A 25,350-nucleotide genomic window follows, 5' to 3' on the forward strand; every position below is an offset into this window, starting at 1 on the left:
ACCCCCACCAGGTGTCAATAAAAGTATGCAAACCTCATATTTATTAAACAACATAGCAGTTCTCTGCCTAATGTCCCTTTGTATATAAACTACAGTAACATTAGTGATCCAAGGATAAGGCAGTGACTGTGAAGACATTAAAAGCTGCTCTAGTCAACCAAATGTTCGCTAGTTTTAAAAATGATAAAAGATAGATCCTTCTCAAGGAGACCTAAAATTTGAGAAAAAGCATAAGACGCAGAGTACTTTGCACAGAACAGCCATCACAGGGACTTAAAATAAGAGCCCTGAGTTGGGAAGGCCATAAGAAAATGTACCGTACCGTACCAAACCTGAGCCTGACCAATAAAAACCTATGATTAATCTATTAGTTGCCTGAGAGGTAAAGGGGAGTTCACATCAATCCAACAATTCAATTACAGTGTAACCCTTTTGCCACACATTAAATACCAGGCATCGAAGTAAAGTTAAATGAGTTTTATTACAAATTAAGGGCTAAACAGATATATATGAATCTCAAGAACATATTGTTAAGATACAGAATCTATGCATGAATAAATCTAAAGTCACCTAAACTAGTCCTAAACTAAACTGGGAAAAACTGGGGAAACCTAGCTAAATCAGGGAAAGCAGGAAGGTGTCAGCGTAGTAGAGACTTCAGTAAACAACCAAAACAACGTATAGCATAAAACCACACAATAGAACTATGAGTAGAGAGGTCTGTACCTCAGTATCCAAAAAGGTATCTGCTAAAGTGTGAACACCAATTAAACCCACAGAACATTTGAGAATTCCACATCATCGGCTCCAGTATTTATTTATTTATTTATTATAAAGTTTTGTATAGCGCGAACAAGACCCGTGGGTATCAGAGCGCTTAACATAGGAGAGGTAGAGGGTTAACATATATAAAAAACAGTTAAAGTACAACACCTATATATTCGTAACACATGTGACGTTCGCGTTAAAATATGCTATGGTTAAAACTTATAACAAAAACAGGTATATATAACAAATATGAGGTAGCTAGGTATATGTTCGTATATGGTGTTGTTCTCACGTTCAGTCAAAATAACCATTAGTGGTGGCCTTTAGATTGTTCTCATATCATAGAATACGTGTTCTTTATAGTATTGGTTATGCTTCCCTTATTCGTGCCATACAGGTACTGTACTAGGGCAGTAGTATATCAGAACCGTGAACAGTGATCTTCACTACGTAATGTATCTATTCATCAGCAGGCTCTTCACCTCCCGCTTGAATGTTACCAGATTCTGGATCTTCCTGATATTTGGAGGGAGTGAGTTCCATATTCTGGGGGCAGCTCCTGAGAACGCTCTGTCATAGGTTTTTTTCTTTCGGAAGATGGCTGGTCGTAGCAGCAGCTCCTTAGCACTCCTAGCTGGTCGGTTGCCCCCGACAGTTGAATTTTCTTGGCTAGATACCTTGGGGTGTTGTCGTGTAGCGCTCTGTGTGTGATACATGCTATCTTCATTTGGATTCTGGCTTCATAAGGGAGCCAGTTTAATGCTTTCAGGTGCGGGGATATATGATCATATTTCCTGGTTCCGGTGATAAGTCTAGCCGCAGCGTTAAGGCAGGCTTTTAGTGGTGCCGTAGACATTTTTGGTAAGCCCGCTAAGGTGGTGCAGCCATATTCAATCCTCGAGATAACTAAGGATTGGATTGCCAGTTTGAGGTCCGCCTCTGAGATGAAAGGTTTCAATTTTCTTAAGTAGTTCAAGTGAAAGCGGGCACTTTTCGCCATTGAGTTAATGTGGGCTTTCATGTCTAGATTCTCGTCTAAGGTGATTCCTAGTGATTTAGCTGAGTTGACCAGGGTTGGGGTGCAGTTTAGCGCAGTCACGACTTTCGTCCATTCCTTTATTTCTGTATTGTTCCTTGGTGGTGAGATTAGTAGGAACTCTGTTTTATGTGCGTTCAGCTTCAGATGGTTTGTAGTTAACCATTGAAGTGCCATTTTTAGTGTCTCATTCATTATTTCCAAGTCTTTTAGGGATGCGATCTTTAAGTATATTTGCGTGTCGTCAGCATACATGTGATAGGATAATTGAGACTTTTGGAGAATTTCTGTGAGTGGTTCGACGTATAGGTTAAAAAGATCTGGGGATAGTGTCGATCCTTGAGGGACTCCTATTGAGATAGGGCATGGAAGTGAGATTGATTGGTTAACCTGGAAGCGCTGCGTTCTGTTCTGTAAAAAGCATTCGAACCATTTCAGCACAATTCCCGACAATCCCATCCTGTCCCGTAGCCTGGTCAGTAATGCTTCATGGTTTACCGTGTCAAATGCCGAAGACAGGTCAAGGAGAACCAATAAGCATGCTTGATTTTGGTCAAGGGCCTGTAGCTCATCATCAATAATATGGAGGATCGCCGTTTCCGTGCTGTGCCCTGCTCTGAATCCTGATTGGCATTCATCTAGCAAGGAGAATTTGGTGATGTGTTGGCTCAGTTGGTTCTGCACACATTTCTCAGTCAGCTTGGCCAGTAAAGGGATGTTGGTCACTGGGCGGAAATTGTTTGGGTCTGATGTATCTGCTGTGGGTTTTTTGATTATGGGAACAACTTGACCTGTTTTTAGGCAGTCGGGGAGGATCCCTTGTGAAAGTGAAGCATTTATTATTTCGGTCCATATCGGAATCAGGATGTGGTTGATTTCTTTTACGCATTTTGCAGGCAGGGGGTCTTGGTAGTGGTTGTTTGGTTTGATTTCTGAGAGCATCTTGGCAATCATGTGCTGGTCGTACAGTTCGAATGAATCCCAACTTGCCTTATTTTTTGCCTTAGTGCAATCCGTTGTAGAGTCGGACTCGTTGGTAAACCGAGGTTCGGTGGGAAGGTTCACCGCAGCATTTCTAAGCTCTACTTCGAGTGATTTGGCCTTTTCTGTGAAAAATGTGGAAAATTCATCACAGCTTAGAGGTGTTTTTGAGTTTTCTTCCACTGATTTGGCTAGTTTGTTTGATTGCTCCTTTAGGATTTCAAAGAGTTTTCGTGGTCTGTTTTTGGCATTATCCAGTTCTGATCTTATAAATTCCTTTTTAGAGCAGATGATCTTTTTATTATATTGGTTCCTGATTTTTCTGAGTGCTTCCAGTTCAGTGGCTGACGGGTGTTGCCTCCATTTTCTTTCGGCCATTCTCAATTTGCGTCTTTCTTCGTTTAGTGCTTCGTTAAACCATGGATTTTTAGTCTTCTCTGAGATTCTTTTAAATTTTAATGGCATGGTGTTATTGACAATATTTTCGACCGCTGCTATGTAGTGATCCGTCAGCTCGTTGACGTTCTCTAGGTTGTTAGGTGGCTTTAAGTCTCTTTCGCAGCTTTCGACCAGTAGCTCCATGTTTGCTTCTTTTGTGTCTCGAGTCCATTTTTTGGCCTTAAAAGGTTGTCTGGTCCTGCCTTTTCCCATAGTGGGTATCACGAATGTTATGGCGTGATGATCAGACCAGTCACATGGCGTTATGGCGCGGATTGATGCATCTTTATTTCTTGATATAATCCAGTCTAGCGTCGCTCCTTTTGAGTGTGTGGGTAGTGTGCACGCTTGTGTGAGGTTTAGTTCAGTGAGGAAACCTTTAAGCGTGTTGACCAGTTTGTCATTGCAGTCCTCCCAGTGAAGGTTGAAATCTCCTAGAAATAAGTAGGTTTCCATCTTCTCGCAGTAGAAATTGGCAACTTCCCTCATTTTCGCATCCTATGGATTTAACATCAGGACGACCTTGCATGTCTCTTTGCTCCTGAAATGACATGAAAAGAGTATTTTCTTAGTTTATTAGCACCTCTCATTCTTTCCAGAAGATTTCCTCCCGGACCTCACTATCTCTTATACACAATATGTCTTTCACTAATCATGAGATCATGTGAACGTACCTGTAAAAGAAAGAACATTGCATCGCAAGCACAACTTTCACGTTGAAGGTTAAATATTAAAGACCACATGCTTAAGGCCTTTGGTTAAGCTAACGTAGTAAAATAGTCAGTGTACACTTTGAATACATGATTAAATATGCACCTACGAACACAGAATATATACAGAACGTTAAGAAATAAGTACATAAAAATGCAATTTCAGTAAGAGCAGTATAACTCGAAGTACACATGTATAAGTGTGAATGCAATCCAGAAGTATGTCTAGAACTTCACTCTACATTAGTAAGGTTAAGGCACACAGTAGATGTATTGTGCTAACGCACGTAAGTATTGCTCTTTGGTGACGTATAGGGGTGGAGCTTAAATTGTGTGTCTCCAGTGTATAGCTGGTAAAGCAAACTTGCCAAAGCCGACCCTAATGCATTCTTTCAGCTGTCTTTTACGATGTGGCTCATTCAATTTTACTTGTACTAGGAGTCAATGGGTGAGATCTGAAAGTGTTCCAGACGATCCAGCCATTTGGGCCTTTTCATCTTGGTCCACTAATCTCAAGTGCGTGCCTTTTAAGTTTTAGCAGTGTCATTGTTTTTATCAAAGGCACACAAGTTGTAATGAAACTTTGGAGGCAGCTCAATATTTTCACTAAATGTTTGGTATGGGCATTTAATTCGTATTGGAAGGAACCTTGTTGAACTTTCACCAGTACAGTAGGAATGTGGCCCAGGAGGATATTGTGGTTAGTGAGATCTCAGGACTTACTTGAATAGGGAAAGTGCAAGCTTTGCTCAACTAAGAGCAGAGTCACTACTTGGTCTTCTGACAGGGGTTTCATTCAAGGGACCGGTAGATTACAACCAGGGCTCAAGTCCTAAAAAAAGGAAGAGGGGAGACTCGCCAATTTAGGCAGAATGGGTGTGATGTCACCGTGTGTGACATCATGTGTGACATCACATGTGGCATCACTGGAAATCACATCACAACCCATGACCTCACCGGAAGTGACATCAGATCTTAAGACCTCACATATGTTTAGCAGGTCTACCATGAGTAAATTTGAGTGCATTACAATATTTAAATGATTAGATTTTGCATTAGGGTTGTGCCAAAATATTGACGCAGTCCTAACACTAAATCTGGGCCTCAGCTCTTTTTTTAAACCCTGCCACAAACAAATTGGCAACAAGGAGGAACATTGCAGTACATCTGTTCTGCTTAGTTGGCGTCAACGTCTGCATTTTAAAATATCTTAAGGGGTTAAAGCACCTGCTGCAGAGATCTTTGTGTGCCAGCTAAATTGCAGGGGATAATAATAATAATAGTAAGATAACTCTGGAGGATAACATATTTGCTGGAGAGATCTGTGTTTTGCCTAATCCTAGTTTTGAATCAAAGTAGCATAGAAGGTCAAAATGTCTCCTGCAAAGCACATTAGGTAGCAAGCAGATGACACATTTTTACTTTATGTAAATGGGTAAGTGGGTTACTGCTTATAAGAAAGAGATCATTTTGTTTACTCTCAGTTCATAAATTGTAATCCTACTAATATTGCAGAGATACTGTGTAACCTTAACTGTCTTATGTACAACACCCTTTATATTCATGTACACACATGATTAATTGTCAATGTATAATCTGTGCATGTGGCGTAACGCGCTCTGACACCCGCATTGGGATGATTAGTGGCACTACTGATCTCAATGCCAGGTGTCAGAGCATTCTAAGCACCAGCCAATCATGAAGACACCATGATAACAGAGGAATATATGCAACGATCTGGACAACCCAAAGGCCAAGGGCATACAAATTCAAAAAGACAAAGTTTGGAGCATCTCCGGCGAGACTAAACCATGCCCCCCAACCACTTCCACCACTTCCACCAGACCCTACGTTACTTCTTGGGGCAGCCACACGCTTCATACATGGTCTTCTCCTGCATGGCGCACCAGTCAACCCCGGCTCACCATTTCCCAACGGTGGGAGGATCAGGGCATTTCCAAGCAGTCGCTATGTCCCTCTTAGCCACCACCATTGCATAAAATAATTTCTGGACTTGTCCAGCCCATCTGTGATGCCTAAGATCGCATGTTGAGCTCCTCCTCAATGTCTCCCCAGAATCGCGCCAAGCGCGGACATGTCCATACCATATGGAGAAAGTCGGCTGGCTCGTGACCGCTTCGAGCACGGGGGGGGGGGATTCGGCTGGAATCCTGCGTGATGCAGGCGCGCCGGTGTTAAGTAGGCGGCGTGTAAGAAATAACGCTGTATCATGCGCAGTGTGGCGGAGGCGGTGACTGTCCTGGGGACCATAAGGGCATCACGCCAGTCCTCCTCCTCCAAGGTGCCCACCCAATACTCCCATTGAGTCCGCAGCCGATCGAGTGATGTTGGGGTATTATTAATGAGTGTCCGGTAAATGCCGGAGATGCCCCCCTCCCCTGATCCCCCAGCATGATTTGTGCCTCAGGAGGGCTATGATCCGGGAGTCGTGTACCAGTCGTGAGGTGCGCTTGAAGAGCATGGCGCAGCTGTAAATATCTATAAAACTGCGAGTGATGCAGGGAATTTCTAGCTTGAAGGGCTTGAAAGGCGGGCATGTGATCACCCACCCAAACGTCGCCCAGTTGGGAAATGCCTATAAGGTCCCAAGACCGAAAGCCCTGTAGCCCATTGACTTCCCTGAGCCAGGTGTCCTGCCACAAGGGTGTACACTGGGTCAATGTTTGAGTCCATTTGGTGTGACACAACGCGGCCCACCAGGCCAGGAACACAAAACGTGTCACTTCCGGCAGACGGGATGAAAAAGGTCCCCCGTACAGCATCGACTGGATATTGGACAAACCCAACTCACGAGTTCCAGTCTATATGCCGGATCGGACCAGCCTCCATTAACTCAGTTGTGCAGGGAGAGCAGACGTGTGGCCAGATAATATAGGTATAAATGGATCATCCCTAGGCCCCCATCAAAGGAAGGGATCCGGCAAACACCCAGGGCCAATCGGGTCCTATCGTTCCCCCAGAGGAATTTAGAAGCCAAGCTGTCAAGCTCCCGGAACCAAGCTCTCGGAAAATTGAGGGGGGTATTTTGAAGCATGTAGAGGAATCTGGGAAGAATCATAATTTTGAAAAGTGCGACTCTCCCCAAGGGATTCAGAGGCAGTGAGTGCCATTTCAAAAGGCCCGCCTTAACCCTTTTCACCAGGGGAGTGACATTAAGATCCCAGCTGAGTTCAGGGAGTAAAGTCACTCATATCCCTAGATACTTAAATGATTGGCGGCGGAGCGGTATGGTGGACTGCCAGTCAAAACATTCTCTGGACATGTGAAGCGGGACCAGGACTGATTTATTGGGGTTGAGCCGGAGGCCTGTTCGAAAGACCGGAGGATCCGGAGGCAGTGAGGGCCCGATTTCGCAGGATCCGCTAAGTAAATAAGGACATCGTCCACGTAAAGAGCGATTTTGTCTGCTTCTGTATTGGGCCATTCCCAACCCTGCACCTGTCCGCTTGAGCTTATCAGGGCCACAAGGGGCTCCATCACCAGAGCAAAGAGCAGGGGAGAGAGGGGGCACCCCTGCCTCGTTCCCCTGCAGATCGGAAAGGGTTCTGATAGGACCCCTTTCACCAGGACACGTGCCCCTGGGCGGGCATACAGTACGCGGATTAAACCACGAAAGCGGGGCCCGAAACCCATCTCTACCAGGACGTCGTACAAGAACCCGCAGTCTACAGAGTCAAAGGCTTTCTCAAAATCTACCAGGAGGAGTGCGAGGTAGGGGGTGATCAAGTTACAGTGGGCTAGGGCTGAGTAAAGCTGCCGCAGACCGTGTCGGGCACCACGCGATGGCATGAACCCACATTGGTCTGGGGGGACCAGCGTGTGTAAGTTGGGTTGAAAGCACTGAGCGGGTATCGTGGCATACAATTTTAGCTCCGTATTTATAAGGGAGATGGGATGGGTAGTCCATGCATCAGGGTGAGGGTGGCTGGGATTTAGGAATGACCACGATGGTGGCTGTATCGGTCTCAGGAGGAAAGGAACCCTTCTCCACTGCTTCACAGAATAGCAGAGCGAGATACAGAGTGAGCGTATCGCAGTACAGGGCATAATATTCTTGGGGAAGGCCATCCAGACCCGGAGTCTTGCCGGATGAGATAAGGGTAATTGCTTCCCCAATTTCTACTTGGGTGATGGGACAGTCCAGGTCTTCCTGAACAACTGAGCCCAGATGAGGGAGTTGGCTGGTTCCAGCTCTCAACATATCCGAGAGAGACAGGGAGGGAGTCCTGGGCGTGTATAGTTGGCAATAATACTGGGCAAAGGCCCGGGCCATCTCCGCTGAGGAGTGACATACCAAACCGTCCTGGTCTATGATTTCGGGAATTATGCGGTTTGCTCTGGGGTAGGTGGCCAGTTTGTGGAGGAGAGAACTGTTCTTGTCTCTCCATCCGTACACCCTGGCGACGGAAGAGCGCCAGAGGAGATTAGCCGCATCCATCGACAATTGTTGAATCTCTTTGCGGATGTGTGCCAGGAGCCTCACTTCTGAGGTATCGGGATTCAAGGCGGTGTACCATTCAAGGCGCAAGACCTCTGCCTCACGTGAGTTAATCTGGTCTAGCTGTGCGCGCCGCAGGAGTTTGAGTTGCCCCTTGGTGACTCCACGAATTGTGGCCTTGCCAGCCTCCCACAGGATACCCGGCGAAGACACCAACCCCTCATTGGTCTGGAAATAATGTTGGAGTTCCTGCCCCACCACTTTTTGGAAATCTTGGTCTTGAAGGAACCACGCATTCAGTCTCCATGTCTGATGCATTGAGGCAGGAGGGGCAACCACAGTGAGTATCACTGGAGAGTGATCAGATATACCCCGCGGGAGGATAACGACGTCCTGGAGCATAAGGCAGTCAGTCGAGGGAATGCAAATGGTGTCAATGCGCGCGTGTGTGTGGTGCGCTGCCGAAGTGTGGGTAAATTGCCTAGAATGCGGATGGCAAGTGCGCCATGCATCACAAAGACCTATAGATTTAGCCCAATTTGTTAGGTGTTTCGCATGCACCAGTCTGCTGTGGGATGGGTCGTGTCAAGAGCAGGGGAAGAGACCGCGTTGAAGTCACCCCCCAGGAAGGTAGATCCCAGGGGCAAGGAAGCCAGGAGCGTATCAGAGGCGGTTAGGGTCGCAGTCCGCCGCAATGGGGGAGAATATAGTGACACCAAGTTAAGGGGTACGCCATTCAGGGTGCCGGACCGGGCCAAAAAGATGCCCTGATCATCATGAATGACTCGTGTTGCCACAAAAGGAATGGGGTGTTGTGCCAGGATCGCCATCCCACGTGATCCGCGTGTGAAGCCTGAGTGCCAGACCGTGTTGTAACCATATCTCGCTAAAAAGGGGCAGTGGTTACCCAATAAGTGTGTCTCTTGCAGCAATAAGACCTCCACCCCAAGGTGCTGTGCGTAGCGGAGTGCCGCCGTACGCTTGAAGCGATCAAGGAGACCGTTGACATTCCAGGACATGAGGCGCAGAGATACATCATGTTGCGGTACTTCAGCCATATTGAGAGACTGTCTCTGGGAAGGGGGGAGGCTCCGGAAGGAAGCTCGACCAGGGGCAGGGACGCCGGTATGCATGATTGGGTGCCCAGATATCAGCTAACATGTCCCACGATGCGTGGAATGGGACGTCCTGTGAGTGCCAGTGTGATGAAACAAGAAAGCAAAAAAAAAGAACTCGGGACAACGGACCCCCCTCCCTTGCCCCACCCCCACCCCCCACCTTATACTTCAGAAACAGAAACATCTGTTGCCCTAACAATAATAACAACACAAGACCAAACTAAAACGCTTGGGAACGGGCGAAGCATGGAGGACCCCTCCTCATGGCAGGATGTTCATATTCAAGTCCAACAAGAGAGAGAACAAAGTTAAGCCGGCACGTTGCCTCCGGCTGTGGAGCCAGGCCCGGCTGGAAGAGACAGGCTCAGGCTGGGTTGCTAAGAAGTGTTGGGCTACATGAGAGGTCAGTGTCCGGGAGGTCAAGCAGAGAGGAGGTGGGCGAAGCTCCCCGCGACTTAGATGACTGAAGGAGCCGGAGCATCGCACAGCCCGATGATCCTCATGTGGCGCCCCGGGCAGTTGGGAGGAGGCCAACGGGGAGTCAGAGCGGGCCCTCCTTTGCCCACGGCGCCTACGTGAGCGGTTGCACTGGGGCCGAGAAGCTGGAGACCCATTATGGGTGGGCCCACCTTCCGCACCACCCTGCAGAGGAATCTGATCATTGGACCGAAGGGGAAATTCTTCCATGGCCTAATTCCATGCTTCCACAGGAGAGTCAAAAAATAGGGTTTTATTGGAGAACACCACCCGCAGGTGTGCCGGGAAGAGGAGCCTATATTGAATGTTGCAAGCTCGTAGTTTCTGCTTCACCTCACCAAATGAGCGACGTTGACCCTGGACCTTTCGAGTGTAGTCTGGAAAGATCATGATACTGGTTTTCGTATGGGAGGCATCGCTGCTGGTGGACTTCAGCCAGGATGGAGTCTCGGTCTTTGTAGTTAAGGATCCGCATTAGGACTGGTTTGGGCGGTAAGGGATTGGTGCACTTGGTCCATTGCAAACCACGGAGAGAGAGAGCCCTCCGGGATCCAGGATCTCAACCATTTCTCTATGAAGTCCGCGGTGCGGCCCTGCTCCGCCCCCTCCGGGAACCCCACCAGGCAGAGGTTGTTGTGGCATGATCTGTTTTCTGCATCCTCGGCCCTCCGATGCAGCTCCTGGGTGTTTGACTGGAGGCGCGCCACCTGCCCCTTAAGTTGCTGAATGTCATCCTCCACAGATGATATATGGGATTCAGTTTCTTTGATCTGGGCCGTGGCGTTTCGGAGGTCCTGCCGGATTAGGGTCATGTCCACCCGGACCCCTGCGATCTTGCCCTCCACCGAGGGCTGCGAGGTGTGGATGGCTTGGAGGATAGTGGACAGGTCCATTGCTGGTGGTGCATCCCTGTCCGCGGTACCCCCATCGCCCCAGTATCCGTGGTGGTGAAGCGGTCCATTTTGGTCTGGGTGGCCGCGGTCTTGGCTGGGCCGTTCCGGCCCATGGCACCACTCGGTAGGGCAGGGGGTACCCCGCCAAGTGTCTTGAGGCACGCTCGCCACCGGGGGTCGATGGACAGCTCAGGGAGGCACAGAATCTGGGGGGCAGCCTGGGGTGGAGGCGATGGCCCCTCCAAGGTCCTCTGCTGCACAACCCATACGGCTGACATGTAGGCGTCTGGCAGGGAGGCAGAGGGATAGACCAAGGAGCAGAGGCGGGCCGCCATGGAGGATGACACACAGTTCCCCCTGGTGTCATTAATCAAGCCCGGTGAGGGGAGGATCCAAGAGGGAGAACCCCACGCCGCTCGACAAGCGCTGCCGAGCACCCCCTATCCCCGCCTCGCCGACCCGGGAGGCAGAGCAGGCAGGTCCAGTCCCCAAGGGCAGATGGGGGACTCGCAGGCCCGATAAGCCCTGGGCCACAGCACAGAGAGTCAAAGTGGATGCCACCCTCACCGAAGTTCCCTCTTCTGCTCGAAGAAGCGGCCGACACCACTACGCCGGCCCCTTCCCGCCAGGACTGAAGGCGCCATCTCCGATTGAACGGCCTCAAGCAAAGCAGGGCCCAGAAGGCCAGAGGGAGGATCGTGGGGTCTCAGGCAGGGCCAACAAGGCGCAGATCCTCTCGGCAGCGGGCGGCCCACGTGCGCAGGGGGGCCCCTCCCAGACAACCCGGGATTCCCTCCCGCCACCGGGACTTACCGGCCGTAGATGCAGTGCAGCACCAGGCCTCTAGTCAGCAAGCCTCTTCTCTAGCAGCTGACACCGCCCACCTGCAGCACACGTCCCTAGGCCACAGGAGGCAGCAGATGGCACTGTAGCGGCTCCGACGGACCCCCAAGAGCAGTGGTGCACATGGGCACAGGCCGAGGGTGGTCAGCGCAGGATGTAGATGGCGGCCTCAGTCAGGCGTGGGTTTTCGAGCCGCAGCCAGGTGTCTTTCAGCTTCCACCGCCCGAAACAGCGGTCGATGAATCAGCTACGCCGCGGGACACCAGGGAGTGGCAGCAGGAGTCTCCAGTAAGTTGGAGCTGGCAGGGCAGCCCCACGCCAATCACGGCTCCACTGGGCCGATGGGTCAGGCCGGGCCCTCGCAGCTGCCTGCCCCCAGACAGCCGCCACAGGGAAGGGAGCATGGGCACACGGCACCGGCACACGGGAGCATGGGCACACGGCACACGGCCTACCAGATATCGGGGGGGGGAGCCCTCAGCCTATCCACAAAGCTCAGGCCGGGCAACAGAACATGAGGGCCGAAGGCCGCAGAGTGTGCCGTTCAGCGCGAACGAACCACCATCTTGAATGCCGGACCCGGTCGGCCGATCCCGACATGATGGTGCCCCACAGATGGAATTCTGGCAAACAAGGGGTGCAGCCGGAGGTGTGACGGCGACTCAGCCAACAATATTGGGGCCGGATGGCTCTTGTTGGACGGATCACGGGCGTATGGCGCAGGGGGCAGGGAGCGCACTCCAGGTGCGACCGCCATCTTGGCTCCTCAAGCCATGCCCGGTGTCAGAGCATTTTACAACACACATACACAAATAACAATTTAAATCCCATTATTTTGTTTCATTTCTTTTTTAGCGATTTAGCACTAATGTAGCGCTATAAACGAGATAAAACAAAATACTGGTATTTTAACTGGTATTTGTGTAAATACTGTGGTGACCAACACATGTGACATTCTTACAGTGTATGCATATCTCTTATATACATGGACTGAAAAGTCAACAGCATTTCTCTCTTAAGTACATGTAAAGTGATTAAATGTGAACCTTTGATTCCCCTCAATTGCATCTAGGTGTGAGGCTCCCGATTGCTTTTAGCCAGGATACTCCAACAAAAAGAGGCCTAATGGCCCATAACTTCGGCTTTTGTTATGGGCGAAGCTGGAATCTGATAAGCCCCTTCTTCACTTGTATGTTGCTGTTGAGAACAAAAGCAGACAACGTGCAGGCGCTGCTGAAAGTGTCCTGGTTTCAGAAAATTACACCAGGACGAGTTCAGCATATTTCTGTGAATTCACTCCGCTGAAAGCAGCCAGCTTTGCTACATGGTAGACAGAGTCTACTCTGAAAATAGTGGGTAGACAGCATCTACCCTTGACTCGAACCCTGCCTACAACACTCCATTCATTATGAGCTCTTTTAACCAAAGCCACAACCTTAATGAACTGTAACTGCCATACTAACGAGATGAACTTTCATCTGTGCCTACTGGGGAAGTGTGCTATTTTTCACCAGCTCATTTGTCAGGCATGTTGTGAGGGATGCTTTAGGTAATTATTATTTCAGCTCCCTGCTTGTTGCCAGTTCTGCGGGTGCCAATCAGTTGCCCAGAACTGTTTTGCATAGTCAAAGTAAAAATCACAATTGCTTTAGTCGTTTTTCCTTTGAGTATTTTGTCTATTTCCAAGCTTGGATACATAATTCTATTTTTTAGATAATTAAGTAGGATAATTTTCCAACATACATCAGGATTTCTGCTTCCATAGCACTGAAGGGTGTTGACCTCCTAGCCCTGCTGCATCATTGACACATTATTCTGTCTTGTGGTACCTTAGTGAGAACCCTGCTTATCAAAGGTTGCTTCCTTTGTTTTTATTTTTCTTAATTCCTTCTTCCACCATACCAATCCTGTATTTGTGGTTTCAACACTCCAGATACATTTTGGAAGTGTGTCTTTATTTTTGAACTACTCGAAAATCTGATATTTATATGTATTTAACTCAGATTTCCTGATTTCACGTGAATGCACTCTGGTTTGATTGTATATGTCTAATGGAAGCGTTGCGGCTTCAGCCATCCGCCAAGGGTGAGCTGAGTATTGCTGATAGAAAGCAGTTTACCCTCTAAGAAACACATGGGTTTGGCTTTGTCAAAGTTGAACCACAGCTCAGTATCTCGTCCATATAATATAACAATATGGTTTCCTTCAATAATGTCCACATAAGTCAACCTAACATTTATTAAGAAAGAAAGATTGTTAAATTCAGTTGATTTCAGATAGGATCAGAGATACCAACTTTCCTCCAAATTAAAACATATCGGTCAGTCCTGGAACCATCATGTATTGTGTCCAAGAGACAGGCGCAAGGTACAGAAGGGAGAAGAAATACTGCTCAGCTAAATGTTTATAATCTGGGTCATCTCTTGATGTTTGGACTTGAAACTGGATGAGCACTATTGAAGCAGCGTCGATTTTGTATTCTGCCATTCCATTAAAGAAACGCACACATAAACACTTTTCACACGGTCACACACACACACTTGTTTTCATTTATTTTCACAGTTATTTAGTATACTACACTTTTAACCAATTTATGTGGTTTGTTCAACCTTTCTACAGCTCTAAAATCATATGTCCAGGCTCACACAGACTGACAGCAACGCTGGTACTTCCTCCTGGAAATAAGTTCGGTGTTGAAGAGAGCCTAGTTTTTAGGTTTTGCCTCGCCAAAAAGATGCGCTCTGCGCATCTTTTTCGCGCAGGCGAAAACCTGATGAGAATTGTAGTGTGCTTTGGGTCGGCCCTCCTCATTCATTGGCTGGCTCCGTAAATGGAGCCTTGCCATTGGACGAGGGGCCTGTCCGTCAATGCCGGACCAGACACGGGGGCGTTCCCGACATTCTTTGGCTTTTGCCGACGTCACGCGACGCCGGGAACGCCCCCGAGTCTGGTCCGGCCGGGCCGTGCTTGTTATGAAGTAGAGATCACTTTGTTGGGCCGGTGTTTCGGGGACAGGGGAGGGACGAAAGGTGTACAACCTGGAAGCTCGTACACATGACACGCACGCCAGCCATGTACTCGGCCATGTGAATAAGACATGGCGCGTGCCTGGGCGGGCTGCTGCCTGCCAGTTGGAGGGCGGGTCCCAGAACAAGGTTGCCTCCTCCTCCGCCTATCCCTGACGCGACCGGTGGTGGCAATAACAGAAGCACACCGTCCTAGAGGGGGAACGCGCTGGACGCTGGTCCCGGGCAGTGAGAGGAGAAGGTGGCCTCTGCCAGCTCCAACGGAATGTACTCCCACTGCACTAACATGGCGGCCGCCTTGAGGAGCGTGGCCTTCAGGAGACTCGGCGAGCAGTGTAAGTCCGCCCTGCCTGGCGCGTGTGCTGCTGCAACAAGCCTCGCGTGCTGCTGCCTGCGTTTTACCTCTTCTGCGGTCATTCCTTCGGTTCACTTCTCTCTCACTCTGAGGAACCCGCTCATATTGTCACGTGCGCCTCTTTTAGCCAGTCGTATCTTTTTATAGCCTACAGGACGTTGCATTCTGGGACTTGTAGTTTCAATATAACATGAACATGGGCTAACCATCCCCTCATAGAACGTGGGATAATAAGCAGGACTGGTTGGAGTTGACACATCTGACAAGGGCCCACTATGCCCGCATACTGAGAGCGGTGGTGGTTTGTGCTGTGATGTTCACAACTACAGCTATTGGCTGCTGCTGCAGGGAGTGCAGCCTCACCTGTGAATTTAGCCGATGTTTCAAATACATCACTCAGCATGTTTGGGTTTATAGTTAACGATTCTCTTAGCTGTGTGCCTCAAAATACCTACCATGCTTGGTACAGTTGGTTAAATAGGGAGTGCCTGATTGTGTCACGCATTAACAAGGAACCTACCGCCTTCAAGGAGAAAATTCAAATTACCTGTTTTAGCACAGGCAGTGCCCTTCTAGAGCACTTATTTCGGTCCTAACATTCTTGCAAGGGACCGGTGCAATGGGCAATAACAGTGCCACTTTGTTTTAGATAGCGCCGTTTATGTGCGCTGTGAATTACAAGTGGGCCGTAGTGTCACCATTTTTTATTCTTACGCCACCTCATCACCGCATGGCGTGTTTAATGGGTCTAGTTCCACGTGTAGAGTATTTTCGACTTCCTTTACCGTCGGTAAAAGTACCGCTGTTTCTTGGTACTCCACGGAATCAATCTGTGTGCTCTGCGGCAATGGTGGCGCTATTCAGCGCTCCCTTCACCTGCAACTCCTGCATACTCGGTGGTCCCCGCGGGACGCCTCTACAACCATGGCAGAGTGGAGCTTCAGAGTGGAGCTTCAGAGTGGAGCTTCAGAGTGGAGCTGCAGAGTGGAGCTTCAGAGTGGAGCTGCAGAGTGGAGCTTCAGAGTGCAGAGTGGAGCTTCAGAGTGCAGAGTGGAGCTTCAGAGTGCAGAGTGGAGCTTCAGAGTGCAGAGTGGAGCTTCAGAGTGGAGCTTCAGAGTGGAGCTTCAGAGTGGAGCTTCAGAGTGGAGCTTCAGAGTGGAGCTTCAGAGTGCAGAGTGGAGCTGCAGATTCAGAGTGGAGCTGCAGATTCAGAGTGGAGCTGCAGATTCAGAGTGGAGCTGCAGATTCAGAGTGGAGCTGCAGATTCAGAGTGGAGCTGCAGATTCAGAGTGGAGCTGCAGATTCAGAGTGGAGCTGCAGAGTGGAGCTTCAGAGTGGAGCTTCAGAGTGGCGCTTCAGAGTGGCGCTTCAGAGTGGAGCTTCAGAGTGCAGAGTGGAGCTTCAGAGTGCAGAGTGGAGCTTCAGAGTGCAGAGTGGAGCTTCAGAGTGCAGAGTGGAGCTTCAGAGTGGAGCTTCAGAGTGGAGCTTCAGAGTGGAGCTTCAGAGTGGAGCGTCAGAGTGCAGCTTCAGAGTGGAGCTTCAGAGTGCAGCTTCAGAGTGCAGCTTCAGAGTGCAGCTTCAGAGTGCAGCTTCAGAGTGCAGCTTCAGAGTGCAGCTTCAGAGTGCAGAGTGGAGCTTCAGAGTGCAGAGTGGAGCTTCAGAGTGCAGATTCAGAGTGGAGCTTCAGAGTGCAGATTCAGAGTGGAGCTTCAGAGTGCAGATTCAGAGTGGAGCTTCAGAGTGCAGATTCAGAGTGGAGCTTCAGAGTGCAGATTCAGAGTGGAGCTTCAGAGTGCAGAGTGGAGCTTCAGAGTGCAGAGTGGAGCTTCAGAGTGGAGCTTCAGAGTGGAGCTTCAGAGTGGAGCTTCAGAGTGGAGCTTCAGAGTGGAGCTTCAGAGTGGAGCTTCAGAGTGCAGAGTGGAGCTGCAGATTCAGAGTGGAGCTGCAGATTCAGAGTGGAGCTGCAGATTCAGAGTGGAGCTGCAGATTCAGAGTGGAGCTGCAGATTCAGAGTGGAGCTGCAGATTCAGAGTGGAGCTTCAGAGTGGAGCTTCAGAGTGGAGCTTCAGAGTGGCGCTTCAGAGTGGCGCTTCAGAGTGGAGCTTCAGAGTGCAGAGTGGAGCTTCAGAGTGCAGAGTGGAGCTTCAGAGTGCAGAGTGGAGCTTCAGAGTGGAGCTTCAGAGTGGAGCTTCAGAGTGGAGCTTCAGAGTGGAGCTTCAGAGTGCAGCTTCAGAGTGCAGCTTCAGAGTGCAGCTTCAGAGTGCAGCTTCAGAGTGCAGCTTCAGAGTGCAGCTTCAGAGTGCAGCTTCAGAGTGCAGCTTCAGAGTGGAGCTTCAGAGTGCAGCTTCAGAGTGCAGAGTGGAGCTTCAGAGTGCAGAGTGGAGCTTCAGAGTGCAGATTCAGAGTGGAGCTTCAGAGTGCAGATTCAGAGTGGAGCTTCAGAGTGGAGCTTCAGAGTGCAGATTCAGAGTGGAGCTTCAGAGTGGAGCTTCAGAGTGCAGATTCAGAGTGGAGCTTCAGAGTGGAGCTTCAGAGTGGAGCTTCAGAGTGGAGCTTCAGAATGGAGATTCAGAGTGCAGATTCAGAGTGGAGATTCAGAGTGGAGATTCAGAGTGGAGATTCAGAGTGGAGATTCAGAGTGCAGATTCAGAGTGCAGAGTGGAGCTTCAGAGTGCAGATTCAGAGTGGAGCTTCAGAGTGCAGATTCAGAGTGGAGCTTCAGAGTGCAGAGTGGAGCTTCAGAGTGCAGAGTGGAGCTTCAGAGTGCAGAGTGGAGCTTCAGAGTGGAGCTTCAGAGTGGAGCTTCAGAGTGGAGCTTCAGAGTGGAGCTTCAGAGTGGAGCTTCAGAGTGGAGCTTCAGAGTGGAGCTTCAGAGTGCAGCTTCAGAGTGGAGCTTCAGAGTGCAGCTTCAGAGTGCAGCTTCAGAGTGCAGAGTGGAGCTTCAGAGTGCAGATTCAGAGTGGAGCTTCAGAGTGCAGATTCAGAGTGGAGCTTCAGAGTGCAGAGTGGAGCTTCAGAGTGCAGAGTGGAGCTTCAGAGTGGAGCTTCAGAGTGGAGCTTCAGAGTGGAGCTTCAGAGTGGAGCTTCAGAGTGCAGCTTCAGAGTGGAGCTTCAGAGTGCAGATTCAGAGTGGAGCTTCAGAGTGCAGATTCAGAGTGGAGCTTCAGAGTGCAGAGTGGAGCTTCAGAGTGCAGAGTGGAGCTTCAGAGTGCAGAGTGGAGCTTCAGAGTGGAGCTTCAGAGTGGAGCTTCAGAGTGGAGCTTCAGAGTGGAGCTTCAGAGTGGAGCTTCAGAGTGGAGCTTCAGAGTGCAGCTTCAGAGTGGAGCTTCAGAGTGCAGCTTCAGAGTGCAGCTTCAGAGTGCAGAGTGGAGCTTCAGAGTGCAGCTTCAGAGTGCAGAGTGGAGCTTCAGAGTGGAGCTTCAGAGTGGAGCTTCAGAGTGGAGCTTCAGAGTGGAGCTTCAGAGTGGAGCTTCAGAGTGTCAAGAGCAATGCCAATAGCTCTAACTTTAACAAAGGCAAAACCATTGCATTGTAAATGCTTGTTAGGTTTTGCCTCGCCAAAAAGATGCGCTCTGCGCATCTTTTTCGCGCAGGCGAAAACCTGATGAGAACTGTAGTGTGCTTTGGGTCGGCCCTCGTCATTCATTGGCTGGCTCCGTAAATGGAGCCTAGCCATTGGATGAGGGGCCTGTCCGTCAATGCCGGACCAGACACGGGGGCGTTCCTGACATTCTTTGGCTTTTGCCGACGTCACGCGACGCCGGGAACGCCCCCGAGTCTGGTCCGGCATTGCCGGCACTTCTGCGTCTCTCCTCCCCCGTTTCCCGCCCCGTGACTGGCCGGCCGGCCAATCCTAGCGCGGCCGGCCGGAAGTGCCCGCCCCCCGCAGCCCGGGGGAAGAAGGAAGACGGCAAGAAGTATGGCGGCGCCCGCGGGGCTCCCGTGGCCTGGAGGGAACCCCGGGAGATGCGGAGGACGTTGCCGGTCTCCCATGCCGAAGAGGGAGACCGGAGAAGTGCCAGAGAGATTGTCGACGTTGCCGGTCTCCCATGCCGAAGAGGGAGACCGGAGAAGTGCCGCCGTCGCAAGGTGCAGGTGAGTCGATTTTTTTTTTTTTTTTTTTTCCTCCTCTCTTCCCCTGCCTTCCTGCCCCAACCTCTCTCCCCCTGTCTCCTACCTTCACTCGTCGCTCGTCATGTCCTCCCGCAGACCTGACCCCGGCGGCCGTACTTCGGTTTAAGCAGGCTGACTTTAGAGAGCGTTGATTGTCATTGAGCAAGGAGGGGCAGAGGTAAAAGTGAAACTCTATGCTTGCGAGTTGGAGCTTCTGCTTTAAAGTTTTGCAAAGCATGTGCTGGAGTTAATGGAAGCACCCTTTGCATGTTTAGAATGGACATTCCGTCTGTGAAGATTCCTCGTGCTCTTGCTCTCAACAAATCCTTAAGAATTTCTATTCCGGTAGAACCCGCATCAAAAGAACATTATCAATGACATACTTTGTATTTTATTTTATTTTGGTCGCCCAATTACTTTCATTCATTTCCACGACAACACTTTACAAGTGTTTTGCGGGTTACACTCATCCTCTGGTCTTATGTCTCTGTGTGTCCGTTCTATGAATGGTGAGTTGTATGGAAAACGTTGTCAGGACCTGATCACATTATGCAGAGGCAGGCCTTGAAAATTTTCCTTGTCATTGGCAACCAGAATGAAGTCAATGTTGAAACGCTTGCCGTCGTCTTTACTTCACTCAGTTGTCAGTAACTGTGTCCCTTTGAACCTATAGAAACGCTGCATCCTTGAGAGCACTATTGTTAAAGACCTTCTCCAGACCGTTTGTAGGTGAGTTCATTTAAAGTGCTTGTAAGGAAGTAAATCAGATGTGGACAAACTTCAAGGAAATAAACTGCCAATAAAAGCTTTGGTGTTTTAATTTAGTAATCCGTATTGTTATTTAGTCCACATTTTCCAGTATGATATTGCCATTATCAAACTTTGTATTTATTACATTTAAGACTACCGATGTATAACTTGCCTCTGACATATGTTGGGTAGGGGAGCAGTTAGTTACAACTCTGCTAAGTGGTCCCAAGTCAAGTATGTTACACTCAGAACTGGTTTATAAACCAACATCATTTAACATGTCTTGACTTCAAAGCCTATATTTCTGTCAACAGGCATTGACAAAGCCCGTAGGTCTTGCTTGTGAAATCTGTTGGACTTTGCCAATGGTTTTTTCTCTCTCCCAGATGGATCAGCGATGGCGAGCGCATCCTTGATGGTTATCTTTGAATTAATTTTCTTATGCTTTAAGAAACTCAAAAATGTCCACCACAGATTAGCTGATCCAAAGCGACCATCTGTGCCATTTTAATATGTCTGCTACTGATGGTGCAGGAGGTAGCACTCAAAGCTCGAGGGTGCTGGTGCAATTGGCCACAGGTAAAGGGGGTTCTAATAAATAAAGGGATTGGGAGGACTGAAAAGGTTTATTAAAGCGAAGGGCTGGGGAACTAGGGGCAGTAGGGAAGCACAATAGTTCCTGATATGCACTTCAGTCTGATGTCGGCAGTGGAAGGATACCTTCCATCCAATCTAAACCCTGTGACTCTGAAATGCTTATTTGCAGGACAAACATATGACTAGTGAGGAAAGCCTTGGGAATCAGAAGCACGAAAGGGAGATGGACGATAAAGCCATCCGATCATGAGTGAGTGGCTAAGCCGACTGTTATATAATTCACAGCAGGTTTTTTACACCAGTCAGCTGAAGGTGTTGATAAGCGAGACCTAAAAAAAAAAATAATAAACCTACAAGTCTCAGAAGACAGACCACTGCTGGCTATAAAGCCTGGCCTCGTTGAGTGCGCTACATAACGTGGCACAACATGATAGCATTAGAGTCATCTCTAAGATACGGGCAGACTTGGAGCAAAGTATGTCTTGTATAATTTTATTGGCATTGCAGCAGGATTGAGGATTAGACCAGTGTTTGGCAATCTGTGGGTGGCGACCCATTGGTCGGTTGTGAGCCGAATTTTGGTGGATCGCATAAGTGCAATCAATAAATAAAGGTTCTTTTAGATTCTGTATCCATCTTCCCACATTTGCTGTACCTCAAAGACAGAAGTCAAGTGTCAGGCTGAGTCTTCTGGCAAATTGGTGCTTATTTTGTTTAACATTGGGGTTGATTAACTAAAAATTAGCATAACTGCTGATATATTGGGGTGAAAATAGAGTCCTGTGTCAAACACCATTTTTGCAAACCTGCAACACCTTCCTAAAGAGGTTTAGTCCTCATTGAATGTATGTGATGAAATCAACCTCATTCGCGAGGCAACAAAAAGGTTGACATTAATACACAGGTCCCGTGATGCAAATTGAAGAAGAAAAAAAAAACAGCCCTTCGTCCCATTCACTCCAGACATCTCCATTCGCACCTCTGCATTATCTTCCTAGAGAACAACCACCAGAGACGAGTTGTTCCCAAATAAAACACAGTGACTGCTACTTGAGGCCCTGAAATTAGAAGTGTGCACAATGCAGTTTCCGGGATCGGACATTAGCACAACTGATTTAAATATGCCTCAAGTTGTAACACGTAGAACAAAGATGGAAATTAAAGCCAGTTCACAAGAGAAGCAACATTCCAGTTTTCACTCCACAGCCATCACACAGCTCCACCGATGCACCCACCGCACAGCTCCACCGATGCACCCACCGCACAGCTCCACCGATGCAGCCACCACACAGCTCCACCGATGCAGCCACCACACAGCTCCACCGATGCAGCCACCACACAGCTCCACCGACACAGCTCCACCGATGCACCCACCACCCAGCTCCACCGATGCACCCACCACACAGCTCCACCGACACAGCTCCACCGAGGCACCCACCACACAGCTCCACCGAGGCACCCACCACACAGCTCCACCGAGGCACCCACCACACAGCTCTACCATGCCCCCACCACACAGCTCTACAATGCCCCCACCACACAGCTCCACAGATGCACCCACCACACAGCTCCACTGATGCACCCACCACACAGCTCCACCGACACAGCACCACCGATGCACCCACCACACAGCTCCACTGAGGCACCCACCACACAGCTCCACCGAGGCACCCACCACACAGCCCTACAGATGCACCCACCACAGAGCTCCACCGATGCACCCACCACACAGCTCCACCGATGCACCCACCACCCAGCTCCACCGATGCAGCCACCACACAGCTCCACCGACACAGCTCCACCGATGCAACCACCACACAGCTTCACCGATGCAACCACCACACAGCTCCACCGATGCAGCCACCACACAGCTCCACCGACACAGCTCCACCGATGCTCCCACCACCCAGCTCCACCGATGCACCCACCACACAGCTCCACCGATGCAGCCACCACACAGCTCCACCGACACAGCTCCACCGATGCACCCACCACCCAGCTCCACCGATGCACCCACCACACAGCTCCACCGACACAGTTCCACCGATGCACCCACCACACAGCTCCACCGATGCACCCACCACACAGCTCCACCGACACAGCTCCACCGATGCACCCACCACTCAGCTCCACCGATGCACCCACTGCTTGTGCCTCCGTGTGCCCCTGTTGCCTGCTTGTGCTGTGTGGGTGTGTGTGGAGGGCTCTGTGTAGCTGTGTGTGTGGGAAGCTTTGTGTGGCTGTGTGTGTGGGAAGCTTTGTGTGGCTGTGTGTGTGGGGGGCTGTGTGGGTGTGTGTGGGGGGGCTCTGTATGGGTGTGTGTGTGGGGGGGCTCTGTGTGTGTTTGTGTGTGTCATTTGCGAGAGATAAAGCTAGTGGCATTGTAAATGGCAATGCCATTTATTTATGTTAAAAAAACATAAATAAATATAATGTCAAGAGCAATGCCAATAGCTCTAACTTTAACAAAGGCAAAACCATTGCATTGTAAATGCTTGTTTTTTTTAAGATTACATAAGGATGTCCATCGGACACCCGCCCCCACGTGCTTTAACAGAGTAAACGGGACAAACTTCTTCTCTTTGTAACTTGTGCAAAAGAGCATGAATAGAGGTGCTGTATCAGGAGTGGGTTCTTTAGGAACATTTGAATATGCCCCAGCAATGCGCCTGCACGTGCACTAACTGCGCATGCTAGTACCTGCACAAAAAGGTGCTGATCACGGTCCGTGTTTTTCCCAGTGGCACCCCAAATTCATTACCTACCGTTGTGCGGCCAATGCAAAGCCCTCACAGCTCAGGTTCACATTTGTAACCTCCGGGTAGATACAAATAATGTGAGCACATATGGGTCACTCCTGTCCCTGGAAGCTGCACAGCCAGATCTTAGGGCTGCACCAACGTCCATCATGAAAGCTGTTCCGCTGTGGTATGTTATGCAGTTATTGCCAGGGCCACTGTAAATATGTGGCTTTTAAGTACCAAATTATGCAGCAGGGTTGACTACATTACATTACAAGAGAAGGTACATTATGTGGTGTCATGTAGCACGTCCTGTGGCAGTATTCTTTCATTATTTGGCATTTTAACACACAATAATACTTACTGGCCATAGGGTCTACATCATTAGTACCAGTTTAACACCTGAATGTAGCAATCAGGAAATGAAAGATGAGCAGTTAAACTTTATAAATGCAGCACCCATTTGGTACTTTATAGAAACCTTTGATTCATTTGCACTAAACGCATTTTGTTCTAGAAATCTGAAAATAATGCTGCAGATGGTGGTTTATGTGGTAAGTGTGGTAAATCCATAAGTATATAAACATTTCAACGGTGACAAAATCTCATAATTGACATGGGCTTAGCAGTGTGCCAACTGCTTTTTTTGGCAGGGTTTCTCTACACATTGGAGTCCTGTGTTGGGTTTTGTAAACCTCCCAAAGGAAGGCCTAGATAGATAATATAGTCTGCATGCGGTCTCTCGGCGGCCTTCGACACCGTCCCTCACTGCGGTCTCCTTTCAAGACTCAGTGAGATTGGTCTGCGGGGGACGGTGTTCAGCTGGTTCGAGTCCTTTCTAGCGGACCGCCGTCAAACGGTCTGGGCCCCTCCGTACTCTGCCGTAGTGCCGCCATTGGAAGTAGGAGTTCCTCAGGGCTCAATTTTGAGCCCTACTCTCTTTAACATCTTTATGGCCCCCTTGGCGACACTGGCGGAGTCATACGGTGCCCAGATCGTTTCATATGCGGATGACACCCAGCTTCTCTTCTCTTGCATGAAGGGCGCTGATTTTGATGGAGAGAGTATTAAAGGTTGCCTTGAGGCTGTGTTCAAATGGTTCCAGCTAAACAGCCTCAAGTTCAACTCGGACAAATCAGAGATGCTCTTTTTTGGCTGCCTTTCGGACCCTAGGTGGAAGGCTTGGTGGCCTGCCGCTATGTCTCCTCCCTCTGCCGCTTCTGCCACAGCCAAGAATCTAGGAGTAATGATTGACAACTGCCTCACTTTGAAGCCCCAGATTCTTGGCCTAGTTGGTAAATGTTTTGGCATTCTTAAGATGCTCAGAAAATTTCTTCCGTTGCTCTCCCCTGGCCATAAAAAAATCACCGTGCAGGCACTCATAGGTTCTCGCCTGGACTATGCTAACGCGTTATATCTCGGACTTCCGGAGTATCTCCTGTCACGTCTTCAAATAGTCCAAAATTCGACCGCGCGCCATTTTTGGCCTTCACCGGAGAGCCAGTGCTAAAGATCTTCTGAAAACTCTCCACTGGCTTCCTATTCGGAAACGTATCATTTTCAAGACGCTCACGCTGGCCTTTAAAGCTCTCCACGGAACTGGCGCGAAGTATATCAGTACGCGGCTGGTCTTCTACCAGTCATCTAGATCACTTAGGTGAGCTTCGCTGGCCTTGGCAGCCGTTCCTGGTATTCGGCGAGTCCGTATCGGAGGCCGTTCTTTTAGACGCCTAGCGCCTCAATTGTGGAATTCCTTGCCGGTCACTCTGAGAAAGACTGTCACCCTGCTAGCTTTTAGGAAAGACCTGAAGTCCTGGCTTTTCGTTCAGTAGAACCGGCCATCCTCTGCCTGCCCTGCTCCTCATCGGGTTTGAAGCGCCGGGACACTCCTCGGAGTAGCTGAGTGCTATACAAAACATACAATAACATAACATAACATGCAGGGTCTGCTTACTCCTGTCTACATCTAACCCCCATTATTCATGTTTCCACTTCCTTGCCTGTAATAGGCATCTTTTTGTCCCCCTTGTCCTAGGCCAGTGCTA

At 49.4% G+C, this 25,350-nt stretch overlaps 1 protein-coding gene across 2 annotated transcripts in view; it reads left to right on the forward strand.

Annotated features, from left to right (window-relative positions):
- The window catches only part of PLS1 (plastin 1), a 470,894-nt gene that overhangs the window by 176,120 nt on the left and 269,424 nt on the right, over nucleotides 1-25,350 (forward strand). The window lies entirely within an intron of this gene.

This window comes from Lissotriton helveticus, chromosome 11 (genome assembly GCF_964261635.1).
Source record: "Lissotriton helveticus chromosome 11, aLisHel1.1, whole genome shotgun sequence".
Classification (NCBI taxonomy): Eukaryota; Metazoa; Chordata; class Amphibia; order Caudata; family Salamandridae; genus Lissotriton; species Lissotriton helveticus.